This window comes from Oncorhynchus keta, chromosome 19 (genome assembly GCF_023373465.1).
Source record: "Oncorhynchus keta strain PuntledgeMale-10-30-2019 chromosome 19, Oket_V2, whole genome shotgun sequence".
Lineage (NCBI taxonomy): Eukaryota > Metazoa > Chordata > Actinopteri > Salmoniformes > Salmonidae > Oncorhynchus > Oncorhynchus keta.
The window spans coordinates 48,811,122-48,818,945 of record NC_068439.1 but is presented as its reverse complement, the minus strand read 5'-3'; the positions used below and the strand labels follow the sequence as shown (position 1 = coordinate 48,818,945).

General features: G+C 42.5%; 1 protein-coding gene across 2 annotated transcripts in view; it reads left to right on the top strand.

Annotated features, from left to right (window-relative positions):
• Positions 1-691: 691 nt before the first annotated feature.
• The window catches only part of LOC118398396 (kelch-like protein 29), a 355,602-nt gene continuing 348,469 nt past the window's right edge, over positions 692-7,824 (top strand). The window contains exon 1 of one of the 2 annotated variants that reach the window (XM_035793685.2): positions 692-1,045. The gene's annotated coding sequence lies outside the window, so the exon portion shown is untranslated. The remainder of the gene's footprint in view (positions 1,046-7,824) is intronic. The other variant, XM_035793683.2, reaches the window with a different exon arrangement.

Sequence of the window (7,824 nt, the reverse complement as noted above, 5' to 3'; positions counted from 1 at the left end):
TGGAATTGTCCTTGTTGAAATTCGACACTTCTATGCATACTCATGGGGCTAGCATAGGATCTTTACCCCTTTTTCGTGGTCACGGCCGAAAGCCGTGCATCCTCCGAAACACAACCCAACCAAGCTGCATTGCTTCTTGACACAATGCTCACTTAACCAGGAAGCCAGCCGCATCAACGTGTCAGAGGAAACGTCGTACACCTGCCGACGGGTCAGCGTGCACTGCGCCCGGCCCGCCACAGGAGTCGCTTGTGCGCGATGGGACAAGGACATCCGTGCCGGCCAAACCCTCCCCTAACCCGGCCGACGCGTGGCCAATTGTACGCTGCCCCATGGGTCTCCCGGTCGCGGCCGGCTGCAAAAGAGCCTGGACTCGAACCCATAATCTCAAATGGCAGCATAGGATCTCACTCTCCATTGAATACAGGCGGTGGTTGACGTCAACACCCCTCATGGAATATTTTTTTTAAAGTAATGAGATTTTAGACCCCATCCACAAATCCAAAAAGAGAACTAGGCGGGAGATTGACAGCCCGCCGTTCTGCGCTGCGGACAACAAATCCCATTCTAACCGCGGGGACACAAGCATCTCGTCATTATATCCAGTATTTCTGACACGGGGAGAGCATTTCCAAGATGTATCCAAGTTCATGCAGTTCCATCCACAGACAAGTGAGAGGCGCTGTAGGGCTCCGTAGAAAGTAAAAGGGGAGGAGCGGTATCGGAGAGTAAAGTAGCCACACGGTCTGTCTGTCTGTATGATTGTGTGACCAGGCATGCACTCGCATCTGAGAACCAACCGACGCTGAGCAGGGAGCGGATGAAGAAGCGTTTGGTGGCATCTGCGAACTCCCGACCACTCCGCTTACTATTGGCAACGGAAAGACGGTAGCCTCGACAGATACAGCGGACACCTGACACTCAGCAACAGAAGGCCAACATAATACATTTAGCTGTAAAAAGCAACAACAGTCTTTGCTGGATAAATACAGCATTCACACATAAGGACGAACGCCGGTGCTGAAGCTCAGCTGCGACTAGGGAGGTAAGGAGAAACTGCGTGTCAGCGCACGAAAAACTACTTTATGCATTTTTTTTATGTGCTCGGTGTCAGCCTAAGTTTACGCGAGAATCTCAAATTATGAGTATCCCGTGCTTTGCCTGAATGTGTGTCAGAAGCAGCTTTGCCTGAATGTGTGTCAGAAGCAGGAGTCAGGTTCATCTGTATCACCCCTTGCTGAGCACCATAATATCCAAATGGGTGTGCGGCTCCCATGTTGTGCGCAAGCGCCCTTACGAGGTGAAAAGAACATTAATATTCGCGCTAAACTTATAGGGTCCGTGAAAACGCGTATCAGTCTAATGATCCAATACACTCGTTCAAATTGAATAATATTAGTTTCTAATTTCTCAATTTATTTATTTTTTTCCTTTCATGATCCACTCCTTAAATTTAATAATATAGAAGACTGTTTTTAGATTTGGAATGTCCAAATGTTCTACCCTATTCATTTTAGATGTATTGGTTTGAAATATTGGTGTGACTGGGAAAACGGGATGATTTTTAAATCTGTGCTTCAAGTGGACGCTACCACTTCAGAGCGGGGAGATTAGCTTTGCCTACACTATACAATAAAGTGGCACATGAATGTTTGCATAGCCACAGGGTTTGGGTAAAGCCCCATATGAGACAGACATTTTACGGTCTATTATTATAACCTATTACAGATATAGACACTAGCCTCTACACCAGGGACCATCAACTAGATTCAGCCTGCAGGCTGATTTTCTTAAAATTGTAAAATTATTTATAAATATTTCTTCAGAGGAGGGTCAGGGGACCGGAACATAATTTGTAAACTGCAAATTGACCGCAAGAAGCCCAAACAGAGAGTATTTGACTACAACATAATCATGTCAAACATTATTAGTTAAATCTCAGATATTGAGAGTGTGTGTGTGTGTGTGTGTGTGTGTGTGGGGGTGTAACCTATGCATCCTTCATTCCTCCCATTCTTGGAGACCTCGCCAATAGGTGAAAGATGATTTTACGCTAGGCTAACAACCAAGTCATGTCAGATCGGTGATTATTTCTATACCCTATGATCATTGATCTAATATAGCCTATATATTTAGATCAATGATTATTTCAAGAAAGGGACCATTCAAACATGAATATATTCAAACAGCGCCTATATGCTGCTTTGCGGGAGTGGTCCTTGAGTTGCCTCTCCACCCACAGACACGTTTGCACGAAATCCTTGCTTCACTCCTCCCACAAGCCGTTGGATAGGCCTACAGGCCTACAATATAATGCCAGTAGGCTGTAGTCTAATTTACTTTCACTTGACCACTGTAACCTACTGTTAGCCTACAGGTTATGGGTACTCAATCGAGTGGGCCGATGTCAGTTTATGGGCACATATGCACTCATACTGTAGCTCCAGGTCTCCAGGATCCCAAGATAATTAGCCTACAGTCATTAGGAGGATGGTTGCCATAAGCGGGAAATACTGTTAGAAAAGCACCATCGTTAGTAAAGTTGTCCATGACTTAACGATAAACAAATAAATGTGCCACTGTCCAAGTGTTTATTAAGATACGATATTAAAGATACGATGTGGTGGGTATTAAGGTACGATGCGGAGCGGGACACTTCCATGGCCAACATCACATTGGTAAAGCCGGCAGGTACTGTAGTGTGAATCAAGCCTAGGATAAAAGGGCTTTGGTAGCAGGCATCTGTAGTCGAAGATGTGAGACTATGCATTTGTCTCCGAGCTGGGCTCATTTTAACAGGGGCTTCTCACCTCAGCTTTATATGGGCAGGAATGTCACTGTATAGTTACAATTACTAGTCTTTGTGAAGGGATAAGGCTGTGGTGGTGGCAAAGTAAGGGAGTATGTGCTTGTTTGAAAGAGTGTGTATGTACACACACACACAGTGTTTGTGTGCCTGTGTTAGCATGTGTGCTGTTGTTGGAGTCTTATAAGGTTGCTACAGTAAGAGCATAATTGAGTGTGTCTTTGCCTCCGCAGTGATAAACATACAGACCATGCATCACCATCAGGGAATTATTAAATTGTGCAGTGAGGAAGGCTTAGTTTAGATGTATGATCTCTGAGACGGAGAACTCAGCTCTGTGTTAGTTAGCTCTGTCTGTGGCAGAGCTGGTCTGGGTGAACTTCTGTAGGATCTCGAATGAAGCAAACGGAGGCAGGCAAGCAATGTATATGTTTTTTGGAGTTTGTTACACTCTAATAGACTTGGGGCCTATTGCAAAACCCAACTGCCAGCCTAACACGGAACCCAAACCGGCTTCACGCGTGTGCCATCGTGCTTAAATGTATTTAGTCCCCCCACACCAAACGCGATCACGACACACAGGTTAAAATATCAAAACAAACTCTGAACCAATTATTAATTTGGGGACAGGTCGAAAAGCATTAAACATTTATAGCAATTTAGCTTGTTAGCTTGAACTTGCTACCCAATTTGTCCTGGGATATAAACATTGAGTTGTTATTTTACCTGAAATGCTGAGCAAGAGGACAAACACCAGTCTCAATGTCAACAGTGAAGAGGTGACTCTGGGATGCTGACCTTCTAGGCAGAGTTGCAAAGAAAAAGCCATATCTCAGACTAGCCAATAAAAAGAAAAGGTTAAGATGGACAAAATAACACAGATACTAGACAGAGGAACTCTGCTTGAAGGTCAGCATCCTGGAGTCACCTCTTCACTCTTGACATTGAGACTGGTGTTTTGCGGGTACTATTTAATGAATCTGCCAGTTGAGGACTTGTGAGGTGTCTTTTTCTCAAACTAGACACTCATGTATTTGTCCTCTTGCTCAGTTGTGCACCGGGGCCTCCCACTCCTCTTTCTATTCTGGTTCGTGACAGTTTGCGCTGTTCTGCGAAGGGTGTACACAGCATTGTACGAGATCTTCATTTTATTGGCAATTTCTCGCATGGAATAGCCTTAATTTCTCAGAACAATAATAGACCAAAGAGTTTCAGAAGAAAGCGGTTTGTTTCTGGCCATTTTGAGCCTGTAATCGAACCCACATGATGATGCTCTAGATACTCAACTGGTCTAAAGAAGGCCAGTTTTATTGCTTCTTTAATGAGGACAACAGTTTTCAGCTGTGCTAACATAATTGCAAAATGGTTTTCTAATGATCAATTAGCCTTTTTAAAATGATAAACTTGTATTAGCTAACAAGAAGTGCCATTGGAACACAGGAGTGATGGTTGCTGATAATGGGCCTCTACGCCTATGTAGATATTCCATTAAAAATATCTGTTCCACTGGATGTCATAAGGTGAATGCACCAATTTGTAAGTCGCTCTGGATAAGAGCGTCTGCTAAATGACTTAAATGTAAATGTAAATGTAAAAATCAGCCGTTTCCAGCTACAATAGTCATTTACAACATTAACAATGTCTACACTGTATTTCTGATCAATTTGATGTTATTTTAATGGACAACAAAATGTGCTTTCTTTCAAAAACAAGGACATTTCTAAGTGACCCCAAACCTTTGAACGGTAGTGTATTTTTTTGTGTGGTTATTATTGAATTTTTTACCTTTATTTAGCGAGGCAAGTCGGTTAAGAACAAATTCTTATCTATTCACATATCTTTGTCAAATGAAAATGTAGTATAATAAAGTCATTTCAAATGCCACATGTTATTTTTCCATTTTAATATGAAACGTTTGAACGAAGTATAGGCCTATTACTCTTATATTATTATGTATTTTACATTCGTCAATCTTACGGATTACGATGCTTTAATTGGGGATGGGAATAGAGAACCTAGACAACGAAATTTGCGGCTGTCTGGTGTCAATTTAAGATTTAAATCACTCGTTTATTCTAGTGGGTTTTTCATTTCAGAAGTTGACATGCTTTTCAAGAAGAACGATTTCCCTAATAATCATCAGAAATCAGGCCACCTTAGGGAGGGGGGGGGGGATTCAGAAAATCGCCAATCAAAATAAACATTCTACCACAGTGACCAGGGTAGCCCATTTTATTCTGAGTTCGGATTTATCTCTACGATGCATACTTTCAGGTTTTCCGAACAACACTGCAGGTGCTAGCACATGCGCAAATCAAACGCACTGCTGGAACTCCCATTTTAAGGTGTTTACATGTCCTGATAAAGTTGAGCAGAGTAAGGTGTTCACATGACTAATGCCAAACTCGGCCTACTTTTGCATGTAAAAAAAAAAATAGTCGTTGGTTATAAACATTGATTTTGAAATAGCAGGACTAGAAGAATCCTGCCCCTTGTCAGTGTCCTGAATCCTGCCCCTTGTCAGTGTCCTGAATCCTGCCCCTTGTCAGTGTCCTGAATCCTGATCCCCTCTGTCTTTTTTTATATGAATACTTTTTTTGTGTGTCTTTGCCCTGCGGCGGTGAGAAGAATACACTGTGCTGTTTTAGGACTGTGTGTAGTCCAACAGCCATGCCAGGTTTAGGCTGTATGGTCTTACAAACCAAGAGCATGCTAATTCTGTACCAACACCGTCAGGTAAACATGTTGAGGAAGCTCCGAGGCTTTATATGGCTGCCAGTGCTTAAACGAGAGAGTACGGACAGATGTTAGAACAACGGGTTACAAAAGGCCAAATGGGACTTCAATCTTTCTCTCTCTAAAATAGATGTATTTTAGAGGCTCCGTTTCAGAATGTTTTTATCACCAGATCTCTCGCATTCATTCCTCATCTCCCTCATTCAGCTCTGGTGATAGTCCCTGTGGATCAGTATGCAGAATATTCAGGTAGGGATGGAGGCTATTGTAAAAGGGTAATATACTTGCTAATGTAGATGGGGTGAACGGCCACAAGCTAGCTGTTTCCCAAGCCTCTTTAGGGACCAGTGAACTATGAAAGGCAGTCTTCAGCTGCTCTCTCCTACACAGGAGCTCCGGGGGTTGTGGCTGTGGTATCATAGCGCTAAAAGCCTGCTGTTTGACTGCACCGAGACTAGAATGGTCTCATAGCGACACACAACTCTGAACGCCCAACAACTACACAGACTGAGTCAGAAGTGCTTGCTCTGCTGCAAGGATGCAGCCCATGCTGTTTTTTTGCCTATACAAAAAGTGGCAGGACTTATGTGAATTTCAGTGCATCGATCTCTAGGAAGGTTTAGTTTATTAGGATCCCCAATAGCTACGTGGACATGCAGCTGCTCCTCTTCCTGGGGTCCACATAAAACATACAAAGTACAGAACAGTTATAGACAAGAACAACAGAATATTACATTAAATTCAAAATAAATGAGTTATATATTGGAAAGACATCAAGAGAACAAAAATCCTATTTACACACTACTCGTTCTAAAATTAGGTATTTAGAAAGAGGAAAGGTGCTGTGATATAGGATGTGTATATATATATTTTTTAAGCAAAACTTGATTTTTGCCTGAGTAACCTGGTGGCAGAGCATTCCACGATGACATGGCTCAATACATAACTGAGCAACGGATTAAATCTGTCTTTGCTTTGGGTAGAAAAATCCATAGTGACGCGTGTGTCTGGTGGGGTAAAGTATGCCTGTTTTTGAAGTGTATGCAAATAGATTTATACAAGTGGTTAGGCATTTTCAATAGACAGATGTTTCTTAAAAAGACTAGAAGAGAAGTAGTCAATTCCTCCTCAACCATGAAAGACCATGTTAGTAGTTCTGTGTGTGCAGTTAAGGGCAAGGCATGGTTCTTTTGTTTTGAGGCAGCTGCAGCTTTGCTAGGTCTTTCTTTGCTGCACCATATTACCGGCTACAAACAATATAGGCTAACTCCACTGTACTAAACTCATACATTTAGATTTTGGGGTGGTATTTTAGGGGTTATATTCAACTGGCAATTCGTTAGGCTACATAACATGGTAACGTAAAGTGGGTAAAGAGGGTTTGCGTTCATGTGCGGCTAAATCAAGCCCATCAGTTTCGAATGATATGAAGTGACAGGAAATATTCTATTTATTCAACATAAAAATAAAAATAAATCACATTTGGACCTTTAAAAAAAAATAGTATATTAATATACTCAGTTTGAAGCTGATGGCCTAGAATGGATTTAGCCTATTTTCAGCTATTCTATGATTTATATGACAGGGACAATGCAATGGATGCTAAGCAAAACAGTAGATTTTTTTTATCCATACAGGTTCTGCCTCGACACATTTTTTAAAGCTTTGCCTTGGTGTGTGCCATTGTCAGAAAGGTATTGTCACTGTGGGCTATTTCATATAACTATCATGGGTTGTGTGGTATCCTCTGCAGAAACTAGTACCAATCCTACCTTTCCCATCAATATGCTGCGGTTTCATTAGCATCTGAGCTAATAGGCTGGCACCCCGGGGGCCAGGGCCAAAGGCGACACTGATTAGACTATCAACCAATTCCAAACCAACCCCTGGCTCCCGCCAAGCCTCTTCACGTCTTGTATATAGATTTGAAAGGATGTGATTGGTGTTATCTAAGTAATATGGCAAACATTTGGAGAACATCAGAGGGCAAGGTGAAGCTTCAAACAATTATTGCTGAATCCAATCCAAACCTTTCTATTCAGTCAAAATCCACAAATAGTATGGCAACGATAGTCAGAGCAGTTGGCTAAAGCGCATAGGCCAACAGATCTGGGACCAGGCTAATGCAGTCATTTGGCTAATCCAAACCTTTCAGACCTCCATTAGGAGCCTAGAGGCGAGGGGCTAGGGGGTGGGGAACTAAGGGTTTGGTCGGGAACTGGGCCTGTATAAGCAGTCCCCTCCAGGCGGTGTCCAGTTTAAGCGGGGGCAGCCTAAACCCG